Genomic DNA, 14,111 nt, shown 5'->3' on the forward strand with positions numbered 1-14,111 from the left:
TGAGTAGGTTTCTTTCCTTTTCGGAGGTGCGTTCGCACTGCAGAAAGCCCATAGGAATAGAGGAGGAGCTGTCAACGGGCATTCTAAGCTGAATGTGCCTGCTCTCATCAGATCGCGGCCGCCAGCCAGCTTGAGGCCTGGCAAGTACCAGTATGGGTGACCGGCTGGGAATCCCAGGTCCCGTTGACTTTTAAGGCCGTGAGTAGGTTTCTTTCCTTTTCGGGGCTGCGTTCGCACTGCAGAAAGCCCATAGGAAAGGAGGAGGAGCTGTCAACGGGCATTCTAAGCTGAATGTGCCTGCTCTCGTCAGATCGCGGCCGCCAGCCAGCTTGAGGCCTGGCAAGTACCAGTATGGGTGACCGGCTGGGAATCCCAGGTCCCGTTGACTTTTAAGGCCGTGAGTTGGTTTCTTTCCTTTTCGGAGGTGCGTTCGCACTGCAGAAAGCCCATAGGAAAGGAGGAGGAGCTGTCAACGGGCATTCTAAGCTGAATGTGCCTGCTCTCGTCAGATCGCGGCCGCCAGCCAGCTTGAGGCCTGGCAAGTACCAGTATGGGTGACCGGCTGTGAATCCCAGGTCCCGTTGACTTTTAAGGCCGTGAGTAGGTTTCTTTCCTTTTCGGATGTGCGTTCGCACTGCAGAAAGCCCATAGGAAAGGAGGAGGAGCTGTCAACGGGCATTCTAAGCTGAATGTGCCTGCTCTCGTCAGATCGCGGCCGCCAGCCAGCTTGAGGCCTGGCAAGTACCAGTGTGGGTGACCGGCTGGGAATCCCAGGTCCCGTTGACTTTTAAGGCCGTAAGTAGGTTTCTTTCCTTTTCGGAGGTGCGTTCGCACTGCAGAAAGCCCATAGGAAAGGAGGAGGAGCTGTCAACGGGCATTCTAAGCTGAATGTGCCTGCTCTCGTCAGATCGCGGCCGCCAGCCAGCTTGAGGCTTGGCAAGTACCCGTATGGGTGACCGGCTGGGAATCCCAGGTCCCGTTGACTTTTAAGGCCGTGAGTAGGTTTCGTTCCTTTTCGGAGGTGCGTTCGCACTGCAGAAAGCCCATAGGAAAGGAGGAGGAGCTGTCAACGGGCATTCTAAGCTGAATGTGCCTGCTCTCGTCAGATCGCGGCCGCCAGCCAGCTTGAGGCCTGGCAAGTACCAGTATGGGTGACCGGCTGGGAATCCCAGGTCCCGTTGACTTTTAAGGCCGTGAGTAGGTTTCTTTCCTTTTCGGAGGTGCGTTCGCACTGCAGAAAGCCCATAGGAAAGGAGGAGGAGCTGTCAACGGGCATTCTAAGCTGAATGTGCCTGCTCTCGTCAGATCGCGGCCGCCAGCCAGCTTGAGGCCTGGCAAGTACCAGTATGGGTGACCGGCTGGGAATCCCAGGTCCCTTTGACTTTTAAGGCCGTGAGTAGGTTTCTTTCCTTTTCGGAGGTGCGTTCGCACTGCAGAAAGCCCATAGGAAAGGAGGAGGAGCTGTCAACGGGCATTCTAAGCTGAATGTGCCTGCTCTCGTCAGATCGCGGCCGCCAGCCAGCTTGAGGCCTGGCAAGTACCAGTATGGGTGACCGGCTGGGAATCCCAGGTCCCGTTGACTTTTAAGGCCGTGAGTAGGTTTCTTTCCTTTTCGGAGGTGCGTTCGCACTGCAGAAAGCCCATAGGAAAGGAGGAGGAGCTGTCAACGAGCATTCTAAGCTGAATGTGCCTGCTCTCATCAGATCGCGGCCGCCAGCCAGCTTGAGGCCTGGCAAGTACCAGTATGGGTGACCGGCTGGGAATCCCAGGTCCCGTTGACTTTTAAGGCCGTGAGTAGGTTTCTTTCCTTTTCGGAGGTGCGTTCGCACTGCAGAAAGCCCATAGGAAAGGAGGAGGAGCTGTCAACGGGCATTCTAAGCTGAATGTGCCTGCTCTCGTCAGATCGCGGCCGCCAGCCAGCTTGAGGCCTGGCAAGTACCAGTATGGGTGACCGGCTGGGAATCCCAGGTCCCGTTGACTTTTAAGGCCGTGAGTAGGTTTCTTTCCTTTTCGGAGGTGCGTTCGCACTGCAGAAAGCCCATAGGAATGGAGGAGGAGCTGTCAACGGGCATTCTAAGCTGAATGTGCCTGCTCTCGTCAGATCGCGGCCGCCAGCCAGCTTGAGGCCTGGCAAGTACCAGTATGGGTGACCGGCTGGGAATCCCAGGTCCCGTTGACTTTTAAGGCCGTGAGTAGGTTTCTTTCCTTTTCGGAGGTGCGTTCGCACTGCAGAAAGCCCATAGGAAAGGAGGAGGAGCTGTCAACGGGCATTCTAAGCTGAATGTGCCTGCTCTCGTCAGATCGCGGCCGCCAGCCAGCTTGAGGCCTGGCAAGTACCAGTATGGGTGACCGTCTGGGAATACCAGGTCCCGTTGACTTTTAAGGCCGTGAGTAGGTTTCTTTCCTTTTCGGAGGTGCGTTCGCACTGCAGAAAGCCCATAGGAAAGGAGGAGGAGCTGTCAACGGGCATTCTAAGCTGAATGTGCCTGCTCTCGTCAGATCGCGGCCGCCAGCCAGCTTGAGGCCTGGCAAGTACCAGTATGGGTGACCGTCTGGGAATACCAGGTCCCGTTGACTTTTAAGGCCGTGAGTAGGTTTCTTTCCTTTTCGGAGGTGCGTTCGCACTGCAGAAAGCCCATAGGAAAGGAGGAGGAGCTGTCAACGGGCATTCTAAGCTGAATGTGCCTGCTCTCGTCAGATTGCGGCCGCCAGCCAGCTTGAGGCCTGGCAATTACCAGTATGGGTGACCGGCTGGGAATCCCAGGTCCCGTTGACTTTTAAGGCCGTGAGTAGGTTTCTTTCCTTTTCGGAGGTGCGTTCGCACTGCAGAAAGCCCATAGGAATAGAGGAGGAGCTGTCAACGGGCATTCTAAGCTGAATGTGCCTGCTCTCATCAGATCGCGGCCGCCAGCCAGCTTGAGGCCTGGCAAGTACCAGTATGGGTGACCGGCTGGGAATCCCAGGTCCCGTTGACTTTTAAGGCCGTGAGTTGGTTTCTTTCCTTTTCAGAGGTGCGTTCGCACTGCAGAAAGCCCATAGGAAAGGAGGAGGAGCTGTCAACGGGCATTCTAAGCTGAATGTGCCTGCTCTCGTCAGATCGCGGCCGCCAGCCAGCTTGAGGCCTGGCAAGTACCAGTGTGGGTGACCGGCTGGGAATCCCAGGTCCCGTTGACTTTTAAGGCCGTAAGTAGGTTTCTTTCCTTTTCGGAGGTGCGTTCGCACTGCAGAAAGCCCATAGGAAAGGAGGAGGAGCTGTCAACGGGCATTCTAAGCTGAATGTGCCTGCTCTCGTCAGATCGCGGCCGCCAGCCAGCTTGAGGCTTGGCAAGTACCCGTATGGGTGACCGGCTGGGAATCCCAGGTCCCGTTGACTTTTAAGGCCATGAGTAGGTTTCTTTCCTTTTCGGAGGTGCGTTCGCACTGCAGAAAGCCCATAGGAAAGGAGGAGGAGCTGTCAACGGGCATTCTAAGCTGAATGTGCCTGCTCTCGTCAGATCGCGGCCGCCAGCCAGCTTGAGGCCTGGCAAGTACCAGTATGGGTGACCGGCTGGGAATCCCAGGTCCCGTTGACTTTTAAGGCCGTGAGTAGGTTTCGTTCCTTTTCGGAGGTGCGTTCGCACTGCAGAAAGCCCATAGGAAAGGAGGAGGAGCTGTCAACGGGCATTCTAAGCTGAATGTGCCTGCTCTCGTCAGATCGCGGCCGCCAGCCAGCTTGAGGCCTGGCAAGTACCAGTATGGGTGACCGGCTGGGAATCCCAGGTCCCGTTGACTTTTAAGGCCGTGAGTAGGTTTCTTTCCTTTTCGGAGGTGCGTTCGCACTGCAGAAAGCCCATAGGAAAGGAGGAGGAGCTGTCAACGGGCATTCTAAGCTGAATGTGCCTGCTCTCGTCAGATCGCGGCCGCCAGCCAGCTTGAGGCCTGGCAAGTACCAGTATGGGTGACCGGCTGGGAATCCCAGGTCCCTTTGACTTTTAAGGCCGTGAGTAGGTTTCTTTCCTTTTCGGAGGTGCGTTCGCACTGCAGAAAGCCCATAGGAAAGGAGGAGGAGCTGTCAACGGGCATTCTAAGCTGAATGTGCCTGCTCTCGTCAGATCGCGGCCGCCAGCCAGCTTGAGGCCTGGCAAGTACCAGTATGGGTGACCGGCTGGGAATCCCAGGTCCCGTTGACTTTTAAGGCCGTGAGTAGGTTTCTTTCCTTTTCGGAGGTGCGTTCGCACTGCAGAAAGCCCATAGGAAAGGAGGAGGAGCTGTCAACGAGCATTCTAAGCTGAATGTGCCTGCTCTCATCAGATCGCGGCCGCCAGCCAGCTTGAGGCCTGGCAAGTACCAGTATGGGTGACCGGCTGGGAATCCCAGGTCCCGTTGACTTTTAAGGCCGTGAGTAGGTTTCTTTCCTTTTCGGAGGTGCGTTCGCACTGCAGAAAGCCCATAGGAAAGGAGGAGGAGCTGTCAACGGGCATTCTAAGCTGAATGTGCCTGCTCTCGTCAGATCGCGGCCGCCAGCCAGCTTGAGGCCTGGCAAGTACCAGTATGGGTGACCGGCTGGGAATCCCAGGTCCCGTTGACTTTTAAGGCCGTGAGTAGGTTTCTTTCCTTTTCGGAGGTGCGTTCGCACTGCAGAAAGCCCATAGGAATGGAGGAGGAGCTGTCAACGGGCATTCTAAGCTGAATGTGCCTGCTCTCGTCAGGTCGCGGCCGCCAGCCAGCTTGAGGCCTGGCAAGTACCAGTATGGGTGACCGGCTGGGAATCCCAGGTCCCGTTGACTTTTAAGGCCGTGAGTAGGTTTCTTTCCTTTTCGGAGGTGCGTTCGCACTGCAGAAAGCCCATAGGAAAGGAGGAGGAGCTGTCAACGGGCATTCTAAGCTGAATGTGCCTGCTCTCGTCAGATCGCGGCCGCCAGCCAGCTTGAGGCCTGGCAAGTACCAGTATGGGTGACGGGCTGGGAATCCCAGGTCCCGTTGACTTTTAAGGCCGTGAGTTGGTTTCTTTCCTTTTCGGAGGTGCGTTCGCACTGCAGAAAGCCCATAGGAAAGGAGGAGGAGCTGTCAACGGGCATTCTAAGCTGAATGTGCCTGCTCTCGTCAGATCGCGGCCGCCAGCCAGCTTGAGGCCTGGCAAGTACCAGTATGGGTGACCGGCTGGGAATCCCAGGTCCCGTTGACTTTTAAGGCCGTGAGTAGGTTTCTTTCCTTTTCGGATGTGCGTTCGCACTGCAGAAAGCCCATAGGAAAGGAGGAGGAGCTGCCAACGGGCATTCTAAGCTGAATGTGCCTGCTCTCGTCAGATCGCGGCCGCCAGCCAGCTTGAGGCCTGGCAAGTACCAGTATGGGTGACCGGCTGGGAATCCCAGGTCCCGTTGACTTTTAAGGCCGTGAGTAGGTTTCTTTCCTTTTCGGAGGTGCGTTCGCACTGCAGAAAGCCCATAGGAAAGGAGGAGGAGCTGTCAACGGGCATTCTAAGCTGAATGTACCTGCTCTCGTCAGATCGCGGCCGCCAGCCAGCTTGAGGCCTGGCAAGTACCAGTGTGGGTGACCGGCTGGGAATCCCAGGTCCCGTTGACTTTTAAGGCCGTGAGTAGGTTTCTTTCCTTTTCGGAGGTGCGTTCGCACTGCAGAAAGCCCATAGGAAAGGAGGAGGAGCTGTCAACGGGCATTCTAAGCTGAATGTGCCTGCTCTCGTCAGATCGCGGCCGCCAGCCAGCTTGAGGCCTGGCAAGTACCAGTATGGGTGACCGGCTGGGAATCCCAGGTCCCGTTGACTTTTAAGGCCGTGAGTTGGTTTCTTTCCTTTTCGGAGGTGCGTTCGCACTGCAGAAAGCCCATAGGAAAGGAGGAGGAGCTGTCAACAGGCATTCTAAGCTGAATGTGCCTGCTCTCGTCAGATCGCGGCCGCCAGCCAGCTTGAGGCTTGGCAAGTACCCGTATGGGTGACCGGCTGGGAATCCCAGGTCCCGTTGACTTTTAAGGCCGTGAGTAGGTTTCTTTCCTTTTCGGAGGTGCGTTCGCACTGCAGAAAGCCCATAGGAAAGGAGGAGGAGCTGTCAACGGGCATTCTAAGCTGAATGTGCCTGCTCTCGTCAGATCGCGGCCGCCAGCCAGCTTGAGGCCTGGCAAGTACCAGTATGGGTGACCGGCTGGGAATCCCAGGTCCCGTTGACTTTTAAGGCCGTGAGTAGGTTTCTTTCCTTTTCGGAGGTGCGTTCGCACTGCAGAAAGCCCATAGGAAAGGAGGAGGAGCTGTCAACGGGCATTCTAAGCTGAATGTGCCTGCTCTCGTCAGATCGCGGCCGCCAGCCAGCTTGAGGCCTGGCAAGTACCAGTATGGGTGACCGGCTGGGAATCCCAGGTCCCGTTGACTTTTAAGGCCGTGAGTAGGTTTCTTTCCTTTTCGGAGGTGCGTTCGCACTGCAGAAAGCCCATAGGAAAGGAGGAGGAGCTGTCAACGGGCATTCTAAGCTGAATGTGCCTGCTCTCGTCAGATCGCGGCCGCCAGCCAGCTTGAGGCCTGGCAAATACCAGTATGGGTGACCGGCTGGGAATCCCAGGTCCCGTTGACTTTTAAGGCCGTGAGTAGGTTTCTTTCCTTTTCGGAGGTGCGTTCGCACTGCAGAAAGCCCATAGGAAAGGAGGAGGAGCTGTCAACGGGCATTCTAAGCTGAATGTGCCTGCTCTCGTCAGATCGCGGCCGCCAGCCAGCTTGAGGCCTGGCAAGTACCAGTATGGGTGACCGGCTGGGAATCCCAGGTCCCGTTGACTTTTAAGGCCGTGAGTAGGTTTCTTTCCTTTTCGGAGGTGCGTTCGCACTGCAGAAAGCCCATAGGAAAGGAGGAGGAGCTGTCAACGGGCATTCTAAACTGAATGTGCCTGCTCTCGTCAGATCGCGGCCGCCAGCCAGCTTGAGGCCTGGCAAGTACCAGTATGGGTGACCGGCTGGGAATCCCAGGTCCCGTTGACTTTTAAGGCCGTGAGTAGGTTTCTTTCCTTTTCGGAGGTGCGTTCGCACTGCAGAAAGCCCATAGGAAAGGAGGAGGAGCTGTCAACGGGCATTCTAAGCTGAATGTGCCTGCTCTCGTCAGATCGCGGCCGCCAGCCAGCTTGAGGCCTGGCAAGTACCAGTATGGGTGACCGGCTGGGAATCCCAGGTCCCGTTGACTTTTAAGGCCGTGAGTAGGTTTCTTTCCTTTTCGGAGGTGCGTTCGCACTGCAGAAAGCCCATAGGAAAGGAGGAGGAGCTGTCAACGGGCATTCTAAGCTGAATGTGCCTGCTCTCGTCAGATCGCGGCCGCCAGCCAGCTTGAGGCCTGGCAAGTACCAGTATGGGTGACCGGCTGGGAATCCCAGGTCCCGTTGACTTTTAAGGCCGTGAGTAGGTTTCTTTCCTTTTCGGAGGTGCGTTCGCACTGCAGAAAGCCCATAGGAAAGGAGGAGGAGCTGTCAACGGGCATTCTAAGCTGAATGTGCCTGCTCTCGTCAGATCGCGGCCGCCAGCCAGCTTGAGGCCTGGCAAGTACCAGTATGGGTGACCGGCTGGGAATCCCAGGTCCCGTTGACTTTTAAGGCCGTGAGTAGGTTTCTTTCCTTTTCGGAGGTGCGTTCGCACTGCAGAAAGCCCATAGGAAAGGAGGAGGAGCTGTCAACGGGCATTCTAAGCTGAATGTGCCTGCTCTCGTCAGATCGCGGCCGCCAGCCAGCTTGAGGCCTGGCAAGTACCAGTATGGGTGACCGGCTGGGAATCCCAGGTCTCGTTGACTTTTAAGGCCGTGAGTAGGTTTCTTTCCTTTTCGGAGGTGCGTTCGCACTGCAGAAAGCCCATAGGAAAGGAGGAGGAGCTGTCAACGGGCATTCTAAGCTGAATGTGCCTGCTCTCGTCAGATCGCGGCCGCCAGCCAGCTTGAGGCCTGGCAAGTACCAGTATGGGTGACCGGCTGGGAATCCCAGGTCCCGTTGACTTTTAAGGCCGTGAGTAGGTTTCTTTCCTTTTCGGAGGTGCGTTCGCACTGCAGAAAGCCCATAGGAAAGGAGGAGGAGCTGTCAACGGGCATTCTAAGCTGAATGTGCCTGCTCTCGTCAGATCGCGGCCGCCAGCCAGCTTGAGGCCTGGCAAGTACCAGTATGGGTGACCGGCTGGGAATCCCAGGTCCCGTTGACTTTTAAGGCCGTGAGTAGGTTTCTTTCCTTTTCGGAGGTGCGTTCGCACTGCAGAAAGCCCATAGGAAAGGTGGATGAGCTGTCAACGGGCATTCTAAGCTGAATGTGCCTGCTCTCGTCAGATCGCGGCCGCCAGCCAGCTTGAGGCCTGGCAAGTACCAGTATGGGTGACCGGCTGGGAATTCCAGGTCCCGTTGACTTTTAAGGCCGTGAGTAGGTTTCTTTCCTTTTCGGAGGTGCGTTCGCACTGCAGAAAGCCCATAGGAAAGGAGGAGGAGCTGTCAACGGGCATTCTAAGCTGAATGTGCCTGCTCTCGTCAGATCACGGCCGCCAGCCAGCTTGAGGCCTGGCAAGTACCAGTATGGGTGACCGGCTGGGAATCCCAGGTGCCGTTGACTTTTAAGGCCGTGAGTAGGTTTCTTTCCTTTTCGGAGGTGCGTTCGCACTGCAGAAAGCCCATAGGAAAGGAGGAGGAGCTGTCAACGGGCATTCTAAGCTGAATGTGCCTGCTCTCGTCAGATCGCGGCCGCCAGCCAGCTTGAGGCCTGGCAAGTACCAGTATGGGTGACCGGCTGGGAATCCCAGGTCCCGTTGACTTTTAAGGCCGTGAGTAGGTTTCTTTCCTTTTCGGAGGTGCGTTCGCACTGCAGAAAGCCCATAGGAAAGGAGGAGGAGCTGTCAACGGGCATTCTAAGCTGAATGTGCCTGCTCTCGTCAGATCGCGGCCGCCAGCCAGCTTGAGGCCTGGCTAGTACCAGTATGGGTGACCGGCTGGGAATCCCAGTCCCGTTGACTTTTAAGGCCGTGAGTAGGTTTCTTTCCTTTTCGGAGGTGCGTTCGCACTGCAGAAAGCCCATAGGAAAGGAGGAGGAGCTGTCAACGGGCATTCTAAGCTGAATGTGCCTGCTCTCGTCAGATCGCGGCCGCCAGCCAGCTTGAGGCCTGGCAAGTACCAGTATGGGTGACCGGCTGGGAATCCCAGGTCCCGTTGACTTTTAAGGCCGTGAGTAGGTTTCTTTCCTTTTCGGAGGTGCGTTCGCACTGCAGAAAGCCCATAGGAAAGGAGGAGGAGCTGTCAACAGGCATTCTAAGCTGAATGTGCCTGCTCTCGTCAGATCGCGGCCGCCAGCCAGCTTGAGGCCTGGCAAGTACCAGTGTGGGTGACCGGCTGGGAATCCCAGGTCCCGTTGACTTTTAAGGCCGTGAGTAGGTTCTTTCCTTTTCGGAGGTGCGTTCGCACTGCAGAAAGCCCATAGGAAAGGAGGAGGAGCTGTCAACGGGCATTCTAAGCTGAATGTGCCTGCTCTCGTCAGATCGCGGCCGCCAGCCAGCTTGAGGCCTAGCAAGTACCAGTATGGGTGACCGGCTGGGAATCCCAGGTCCCGTTGACTTTTAAGGCCGTGAGTAGGTTTCTTTCCTTTTCGGAGGTGCGTTCGCACTGCAGAAAGCCCATAGGAAAGGAGGAGAGCTGTCAACGGGCATTCTAAGCTGAATGTGCCTGCTCTCGTCAGATCGCGGCCGCCAGCCAGCTTGAGGCCTGGCAAGTACCAGTATGGGTGACCGGCTGGGAATCCCAGGTCCCGTTGACTTTTAAGGCCGTGAGTAGGTTTCTTTCCTTTTCGGAGGTGCGTTCGCACTGCAGAAAGCCCATAGGAAAGGAGGAGGAGCTGTCAACGGGCATTCTAAGCTGAATGTGCCTGCTCTCGTCAGATCGCGGCCGCCAGCCAGCTTGAGGCCTGGCAAGTACCAGTATGGGTGACCGGCTGGGAATCCCAGGTCCCGTTGACTTTTAAGGCCGTGAGTAGGTTTCTTTCCTTTTCGGAGGTGCGTTCGCACTGCAGAAAGCCCATAGGAAAGGAGGAGGAGCTGTCAACGGGCATTCTAACTGAATGTGCCTGCTCTCGTCAGATCGCGGCCGCCAGCCAGCTTGAGGCCTGGCAAGTACCAGTATGGGTGACCGGCTGGGAATCCCAGGTCCCGTTGACTTTTAAGGCCGTGAGTAGGTTTCTTTCCTTTTCGGAGGTGCGTTCGCACTGCAGAAAGCCCATAGGAAAGGAGGAGGAGCTGTCAACGGGCATTCTAAGCTGAATGTGCCTGCTCTCGTCAGATCGCGGCCGCCAGCCAGCTTGAGGCCTGGCAAGTACCAGTATGGGTGACCGGCTGGGAATCCCAGGTCCCGTTGACTTTTAAGGCCGTGAGTAGGTTTCTTTCCTTTTCGGAGGTGCGTTCGCACTGCAGAAAGCCCATAGGAAAGGAGGAGGAGCTGTCAACGGGCATTCTAAGCTGAATGTGCCTGCTCTCGTCAGATCGCGGCCGCCAGCCAGCTTGAGGCCTGGCAAGTACCAGTATGGGTGACCGGCTGGGAATCCCAGGTCCCGTTGACTTTAAGGCCGTGAGTAGGTTTCTTCCTTTTCGGAGGTGCGTTCGCACTGCAGAAAGCCCATAGGAAAGGAGGAGGAGCTGTCAACGGGCATTCTAAGCTGAATGTGCCTGCTCTCGTCAGATCGCGGCCGCCAGCCAGCTTGAGGCCTGGCAAGTACCAGTATGGGTGACCGGCTGGGAATCCCAGGTCCCGTTGACTTTTAAGGCCGTGAGTAGGTTTCTTTCCTTTTCGGAGGTGCGTTCGCACTGCAGAAAGCCCATAGGAAAGGAGGAGGAGCTGTCAACGGGCATTCTAAGCTGAATGTGCCTGCTCTCGTCAGATCGCGGCCGCCAGCCAGCTTGAGGCCTGCAAGTACCAGTATGGGTGACCGGCTGGGAATCCCAGGTCCCGTTGACTTTTAAGGCCGTGAGTAGGTTTCTTTCCTTTTCGGAGGTGCGTTCGCACTGCAGAAAGCCCATAGGAAAGGAGGAGGAGCTGTCAACGGGCATTCTAAGCTGAATGTGCCTGCTCTCGTCAGATCGCGGCCGCCAGCCAGCTTGAGGCCTGGCAAGTACCAGTATGGGTGACCGGCTGGGAATCCCAGGTCCCGTTGACTTTTAAGGCCGTGAGTAGGTTTCTTTCCTTTTCGGAGGTGCGATCGCACTGCAGAAAGCCCATAGGAAAGGAGGAGGAGCTGTCAACGGGCATTCTAAGCTGAATGTGCCTGCTCTCGTCAGATCGCGGCCGCCAGCCAGCTTGAGGCCTGGCAAGTACCAGTATGGGTGACCGCTGGGAATCCCAGGTCCCGTTGACTTTTAAGGCCGTGAGTAGTTTCTTTCCTTTTCGGAGGTGCGTTCGCACTGCAGAAAGCCCATAGGAAAGGAGGAGGAGCTGTCAACGGGCATTCTAAGCTGAATGTGCCTGCTCTCGTCAGATCGCGGCCGCCAGCCAGCTTGAGGCCTGGCAAGTACCAGTATGGGTGACCGGCTGGGAATCCCAGGTCCCGTTGACTTTTAAGGCCGTGAGTAGGTTTCTTTCCTTTTCGGAGGTGCGTTCGCACTGCAGAAAGCCCATAGGAAAGGAGGAGGAGCTGTCAACGGGCATTCTAAGCTGAATGTGCCTGCTCTCGTCAGATCGCGGCCGCCAGCCAGCTTGAGGCCTGGCAAGTACCAGTATGGGTGACCGGCTGGGAATCCCAGGTCCCGTTGACTTTTAAGGCCGTGAGTAGGTTTCTTTCCTTTTCGGAGGTGCGTTCGCACTGCAGAAAGCCCATAGGAAAGGAGGAGGAGCTGTCAACGGGCATTCTAAGCTGAATGTGCCTGCTCTCGTCAGATCGCGGCCGCCAGCCAGCTTGAGGCCTGGCAAGTACCAGTATGGGTGACCGGCTGGGAATCCCAGGTCCCGTTGACTTTTAAGGCCGTGAGTAGGTTTCTTTCCTTTTCGGAGGTGCGTTCGCACTGCAGAAAGCCCATAGGAAAGGAGGAGGAGCTGTCAACGGGCATTCTAAGCTGAATGTGCCTGCTCTCGTCAGATCGCGGCCGCCAGCCAGCTTGAGGCCTGGCAAGTACCAGTATGGGTGACCGGCTGGGAATCCCAGGTCCCGTTGACTTTTAAGGCCGTGAGTAGGTTTCTTTCCTTTTCGGAGGTGCGTTCGCACTGCAGAAAGCCCATAGGAAAGGAGGAGGAGCTGTCAACGGCATTCTAAGCTGAATGTGCCTGCTCTCGTCAGATCGCGGCCGCCAGCCAGCTTGAGGCCTGGCAAGTACCAGTGTGGGTGACCGGCTGGGAATCCCAGGTCCCGTTGACTTTTAAGGCCGTGAGTAGGTTTCTTTCCTTTTCGGAGGTGCGTTCGCACTGCAGAAAGCCCATAGGAAAGAGGAGGAGCTGTCAACGGGCATTCTAAGCTGAATGTGCCTGCTCTCGTCAGATCGCGGCCGCCAGCCAGCTTGAGGCCTGGCAAGTACCAGTATGGGGTGACCGGCTGGGAATCCCAGGTCCCGTTGACTTTTAAGGCCGTGAGTAGGTTTCTTTCCTTTTCGGAGGTGCGTTCGCACTGCAGAAAGCCCATAGGAAAGGAGGAGGAGCTGACAACGGGCATTCTAAGCTGAATGTGCCTGCTCTCGTCAGATCGCGGCCGCCAGCCAGCTTGAGGCCTGGCAAGTACCAGTATGGGTGACCGGCTGGGAATCCCAGGTCCCGTTGACTTTTAAGGCCGTGAGTAGGTTTCTTTCCTTTTCGGAGGTGCGTTCGCACTGCAGAAAGCCCATAGGAAAGGAGAGGAGCTGTCAACGGGCATTCTAAGCTGAATGTGCCTGCTCTCGTCAGATCGCGGCCGCCAGCCAGCTTGAGGCCTGGCAAGTACCAGTGTAGGGTGACCGGCTGGGAATCCCAGGTCCCGTTGACTTTTAAGGCCGTGAGTAGGTTTCTTTCCTTTTCGGAGGTGCGTTCGCACTGCAGAAAGCCCATAGGAAAGGAGGAGAGCTGTCAACGGGCATTCTAAGCTGAATGTGCCTGCTCTCGTCAGATCGCGGCCGCCAGCCAGCTTGAGAGGCCTGGCAAGTACCAGTCATGGGTGACCGGCTGGGAATCCCAGGTCCCGTTGACTTTTAAGGCCGTGAGTAGGTTTCTTTCCTTTTCGGAGGTGCGTTCGCACTGCAGAAAGCCCATAGGAAAGGAGGAGAGCTGCCAACGGGCATTCTAAGCTGAATGTGCCTGCTCTCGTCAGATCGCGGCCGCCAGCCAGCTTGAGGCCTGGCAAGTACCAGTATGGGTGACCGGCTGGGAATCCCAGGTCCCGTTGACTTTTAAGGCCGTGAGTAGGTTTCTTTCCTTTTCGGAGGTGCGTTCGCACTGCAGAAAGCCCATAGGAAAGGAAGAGGAGCTGTCAACGGCATTCTAAGCTGAATGTGCCTGCTCTCGAGATCGCGGCCGCCAGCCAGCTTGAGGCCTGGCAAGTACCAGTATGGGTGACCGGCTGGGAATCCCAGGTCCCGTTGACTTTTAAGGCCGTGAGTAGGTTTCTTTCCTTTTCGGAGGTGCGTTCGCACTGCAGAAAGCCCATAGGAAAGGAGGAGGACCTGTCAACGGGCATTCTAAGCTGAATGTGCCTGCTCTCGTCAGATCGCGGCCGCCAGCCAGCTTGAGGCCTGGCAAGTACCAGTATGGGTGACCGGCTGGGAATCCCAGGTCCCGTTGACTTTTAAGGCCGTGAGTAGGTTTCTTTCCTTTTCGGAGGTGCGTTCGCACTGCAGAAAGCCCATAGGAAAGAGGAGGAGCTGCCAACGGGCATTCTAAGCTGAATGTGCCTGCTCTCGTCAGATCGCGGCCGCCAGCCAGCTTGAGGCCTGGCAAGTACCAGTATGGGTGACCGGCTGGGAATCCCAGGTCCCGTTGACTTTTAAGGCCGTGAGTAGGTTTCTTTCCTTTTCGGAGGTGCGTTCGCACTGCAGAAAGCCCATAGGAAAGAGGAGGAGCTGTCAACGGGCATTCTAAGCTGAATGTGCCTGCTCTCGTCAGATCGCGGCCGCCAGCCAGCTTGAGGCCTGGCAAGTACCAGTGTGGGTGACCGGCTGGGAATCCCAGGTCCCGTTGACTTTTAAA

At 56.6% G+C, this 14,111-nt stretch overlaps 64 pseudogenes; all 64 read left to right on the top strand.

Moving 5' to 3' along the window:
- The first annotated feature begins 70 nt into the window (after positions 1-70).
- Positions 71-189, top strand: LOC136603905 (5S ribosomal RNA; annotated as a pseudogene).
- An 80-nt stretch (positions 190-269) lies between these two features.
- Positions 270-388, top strand: LOC136603906 (5S ribosomal RNA; annotated as a pseudogene).
- Positions 389-468: 80 nt separating this feature from the next.
- LOC136603794 (5S ribosomal RNA) lies at positions 469-587 on the top strand (annotated as a pseudogene).
- An 80-nt stretch (positions 588-667) lies between these two features.
- Positions 668-786, top strand: LOC136603742 (5S ribosomal RNA; annotated as a pseudogene).
- Positions 787-866: 80 nt separating this feature from the next.
- Positions 867-985, top strand: LOC136603810 (5S ribosomal RNA; annotated as a pseudogene).
- An 80-nt stretch (positions 986-1,065) lies between these two features.
- LOC136603907 (5S ribosomal RNA) lies at positions 1,066-1,184 on the top strand (annotated as a pseudogene).
- Positions 1,185-1,264: 80 nt separating this feature from the next.
- LOC136603846 (5S ribosomal RNA) lies at positions 1,265-1,383 on the top strand (annotated as a pseudogene).
- An 80-nt stretch (positions 1,384-1,463) lies between these two features.
- LOC136603908 (5S ribosomal RNA) lies at positions 1,464-1,582 on the top strand (annotated as a pseudogene).
- Positions 1,583-1,662: 80 nt separating this feature from the next.
- Positions 1,663-1,781, top strand: LOC136603759 (5S ribosomal RNA; annotated as a pseudogene).
- Positions 1,782-1,861: 80 nt separating this feature from the next.
- Positions 1,862-1,980, top strand: LOC136603909 (5S ribosomal RNA; annotated as a pseudogene).
- An 80-nt stretch (positions 1,981-2,060) lies between these two features.
- On the top strand, positions 2,061-2,179 carry LOC136603910 (5S ribosomal RNA; annotated as a pseudogene).
- Positions 2,180-2,259: 80 nt separating this feature from the next.
- LOC136603828 (5S ribosomal RNA) lies at positions 2,260-2,378 on the top strand (annotated as a pseudogene).
- Positions 2,379-2,458: 80 nt separating this feature from the next.
- Positions 2,459-2,577, top strand: LOC136603881 (5S ribosomal RNA; annotated as a pseudogene).
- Positions 2,578-2,856: 279 nt separating this feature from the next.
- LOC136603712 (5S ribosomal RNA) lies at positions 2,857-2,975 on the top strand (annotated as a pseudogene).
- Positions 2,976-3,055: 80 nt separating this feature from the next.
- LOC136603743 (5S ribosomal RNA) lies at positions 3,056-3,174 on the top strand (annotated as a pseudogene).
- An 80-nt stretch (positions 3,175-3,254) lies between these two features.
- On the top strand, positions 3,255-3,373 carry LOC136603811 (5S ribosomal RNA; annotated as a pseudogene).
- Positions 3,374-3,453: 80 nt separating this feature from the next.
- Positions 3,454-3,572, top strand: LOC136603773 (5S ribosomal RNA; annotated as a pseudogene).
- An 80-nt stretch (positions 3,573-3,652) lies between these two features.
- Positions 3,653-3,771, top strand: LOC136603707 (5S ribosomal RNA; annotated as a pseudogene).
- Positions 3,772-3,851: 80 nt separating this feature from the next.
- On the top strand, positions 3,852-3,970 carry LOC136603848 (5S ribosomal RNA; annotated as a pseudogene).
- Positions 3,971-4,050: 80 nt separating this feature from the next.
- Positions 4,051-4,169, top strand: LOC136603708 (5S ribosomal RNA; annotated as a pseudogene).
- Positions 4,170-4,249: 80 nt separating this feature from the next.
- Positions 4,250-4,368, top strand: LOC136603760 (5S ribosomal RNA; annotated as a pseudogene).
- Positions 4,369-4,448: 80 nt separating this feature from the next.
- Positions 4,449-4,567, top strand: LOC136603709 (5S ribosomal RNA; annotated as a pseudogene).
- Positions 4,568-4,647: 80 nt separating this feature from the next.
- LOC136603789 (5S ribosomal RNA) lies at positions 4,648-4,766 on the top strand (annotated as a pseudogene).
- Positions 4,767-4,846: 80 nt separating this feature from the next.
- LOC136603850 (5S ribosomal RNA) lies at positions 4,847-4,965 on the top strand (annotated as a pseudogene).
- Positions 4,966-5,045: 80 nt separating this feature from the next.
- Positions 5,046-5,164, top strand: LOC136603710 (5S ribosomal RNA; annotated as a pseudogene).
- An 80-nt stretch (positions 5,165-5,244) lies between these two features.
- Positions 5,245-5,363, top strand: LOC136603786 (5S ribosomal RNA; annotated as a pseudogene).
- An 80-nt stretch (positions 5,364-5,443) lies between these two features.
- Positions 5,444-5,562, top strand: LOC136603725 (5S ribosomal RNA; annotated as a pseudogene).
- An 80-nt stretch (positions 5,563-5,642) lies between these two features.
- LOC136603711 (5S ribosomal RNA) lies at positions 5,643-5,761 on the top strand (annotated as a pseudogene).
- A 279-nt stretch (positions 5,762-6,040) lies between these two features.
- On the top strand, positions 6,041-6,159 carry LOC136603714 (5S ribosomal RNA; annotated as a pseudogene).
- Positions 6,160-6,239: 80 nt separating this feature from the next.
- Positions 6,240-6,358, top strand: LOC136603715 (5S ribosomal RNA; annotated as a pseudogene).
- Positions 6,359-6,438: 80 nt separating this feature from the next.
- On the top strand, positions 6,439-6,557 carry LOC136603814 (5S ribosomal RNA; annotated as a pseudogene).
- Positions 6,558-6,637: 80 nt separating this feature from the next.
- Positions 6,638-6,756, top strand: LOC136603716 (5S ribosomal RNA; annotated as a pseudogene).
- Positions 6,757-6,836: 80 nt separating this feature from the next.
- LOC136603792 (5S ribosomal RNA) lies at positions 6,837-6,955 on the top strand (annotated as a pseudogene).
- An 80-nt stretch (positions 6,956-7,035) lies between these two features.
- Positions 7,036-7,154, top strand: LOC136603717 (5S ribosomal RNA; annotated as a pseudogene).
- An 80-nt stretch (positions 7,155-7,234) lies between these two features.
- LOC136603718 (5S ribosomal RNA) lies at positions 7,235-7,353 on the top strand (annotated as a pseudogene).
- An 80-nt stretch (positions 7,354-7,433) lies between these two features.
- Positions 7,434-7,552, top strand: LOC136603719 (5S ribosomal RNA; annotated as a pseudogene).
- An 80-nt stretch (positions 7,553-7,632) lies between these two features.
- Positions 7,633-7,751, top strand: LOC136603758 (5S ribosomal RNA; annotated as a pseudogene).
- Positions 7,752-7,831: 80 nt separating this feature from the next.
- LOC136603720 (5S ribosomal RNA) lies at positions 7,832-7,950 on the top strand (annotated as a pseudogene).
- An 80-nt stretch (positions 7,951-8,030) lies between these two features.
- LOC136603721 (5S ribosomal RNA) lies at positions 8,031-8,149 on the top strand (annotated as a pseudogene).
- An 80-nt stretch (positions 8,150-8,229) lies between these two features.
- LOC136603737 (5S ribosomal RNA) lies at positions 8,230-8,348 on the top strand (annotated as a pseudogene).
- Positions 8,349-8,428: 80 nt separating this feature from the next.
- LOC136603864 (5S ribosomal RNA) lies at positions 8,429-8,547 on the top strand (annotated as a pseudogene).
- Positions 8,548-8,627: 80 nt separating this feature from the next.
- On the top strand, positions 8,628-8,746 carry LOC136603722 (5S ribosomal RNA; annotated as a pseudogene).
- Positions 8,747-8,826: 80 nt separating this feature from the next.
- Positions 8,827-8,944, top strand: LOC136603843 (5S ribosomal RNA; annotated as a pseudogene).
- An 80-nt stretch (positions 8,945-9,024) lies between these two features.
- Positions 9,025-9,143, top strand: LOC136603723 (5S ribosomal RNA; annotated as a pseudogene).
- Positions 9,144-9,223: 80 nt separating this feature from the next.
- Positions 9,224-9,342, top strand: LOC136603844 (5S ribosomal RNA; annotated as a pseudogene).
- A 79-nt stretch (positions 9,343-9,421) lies between these two features.
- LOC136603813 (5S ribosomal RNA) lies at positions 9,422-9,540 on the top strand (annotated as a pseudogene).
- A 79-nt stretch (positions 9,541-9,619) lies between these two features.
- Positions 9,620-9,738, top strand: LOC136603726 (5S ribosomal RNA; annotated as a pseudogene).
- Positions 9,739-9,818: 80 nt separating this feature from the next.
- Positions 9,819-9,937, top strand: LOC136603727 (5S ribosomal RNA; annotated as a pseudogene).
- A 278-nt stretch (positions 9,938-10,215) lies between these two features.
- LOC136603728 (5S ribosomal RNA) lies at positions 10,216-10,334 on the top strand (annotated as a pseudogene).
- Positions 10,335-10,414: 80 nt separating this feature from the next.
- On the top strand, positions 10,415-10,533 carry LOC136603729 (5S ribosomal RNA; annotated as a pseudogene).
- Positions 10,534-10,611: 78 nt separating this feature from the next.
- On the top strand, positions 10,612-10,730 carry LOC136603730 (5S ribosomal RNA; annotated as a pseudogene).
- Positions 10,731-10,810: 80 nt separating this feature from the next.
- Positions 10,811-10,928, top strand: LOC136603872 (5S ribosomal RNA; annotated as a pseudogene).
- Positions 10,929-11,008: 80 nt separating this feature from the next.
- Positions 11,009-11,127, top strand: LOC136603731 (5S ribosomal RNA; annotated as a pseudogene).
- An 80-nt stretch (positions 11,128-11,207) lies between these two features.
- LOC136603832 (5S ribosomal RNA) lies at positions 11,208-11,325 on the top strand (annotated as a pseudogene).
- A 79-nt stretch (positions 11,326-11,404) lies between these two features.
- On the top strand, positions 11,405-11,523 carry LOC136603732 (5S ribosomal RNA; annotated as a pseudogene).
- An 80-nt stretch (positions 11,524-11,603) lies between these two features.
- Positions 11,604-11,722, top strand: LOC136603733 (5S ribosomal RNA; annotated as a pseudogene).
- Positions 11,723-11,802: 80 nt separating this feature from the next.
- On the top strand, positions 11,803-11,921 carry LOC136603734 (5S ribosomal RNA; annotated as a pseudogene).
- An 80-nt stretch (positions 11,922-12,001) lies between these two features.
- LOC136603736 (5S ribosomal RNA) lies at positions 12,002-12,120 on the top strand (annotated as a pseudogene).
- A 277-nt stretch (positions 12,121-12,397) lies between these two features.
- LOC136603873 (5S ribosomal RNA) lies at positions 12,398-12,517 on the top strand (annotated as a pseudogene).
- An 80-nt stretch (positions 12,518-12,597) lies between these two features.
- Positions 12,598-12,716, top strand: LOC136603769 (5S ribosomal RNA; annotated as a pseudogene).
- A 479-nt stretch (positions 12,717-13,195) lies between these two features.
- Positions 13,196-13,314, top strand: LOC136603787 (5S ribosomal RNA; annotated as a pseudogene).
- A 276-nt stretch (positions 13,315-13,590) lies between these two features.
- LOC136603738 (5S ribosomal RNA) lies at positions 13,591-13,709 on the top strand (annotated as a pseudogene).
- Positions 13,710-13,788: 79 nt separating this feature from the next.
- Positions 13,789-13,907, top strand: LOC136603788 (5S ribosomal RNA; annotated as a pseudogene).
- Positions 13,908-13,986: 79 nt separating this feature from the next.
- On the top strand, positions 13,987-14,105 carry LOC136603744 (5S ribosomal RNA; annotated as a pseudogene).
- Positions 14,106-14,111: the final 6 nt, after the last annotated feature.

This window comes from Eleutherodactylus coqui, unplaced genomic scaffold (assembly GCF_035609145.1).
Source record: "Eleutherodactylus coqui strain aEleCoq1 unplaced genomic scaffold, aEleCoq1.hap1 HAP1_SCAFFOLD_683, whole genome shotgun sequence".
Lineage (NCBI taxonomy): Eukaryota > Metazoa > Chordata > Amphibia > Anura > Eleutherodactylidae > Eleutherodactylus > Eleutherodactylus coqui.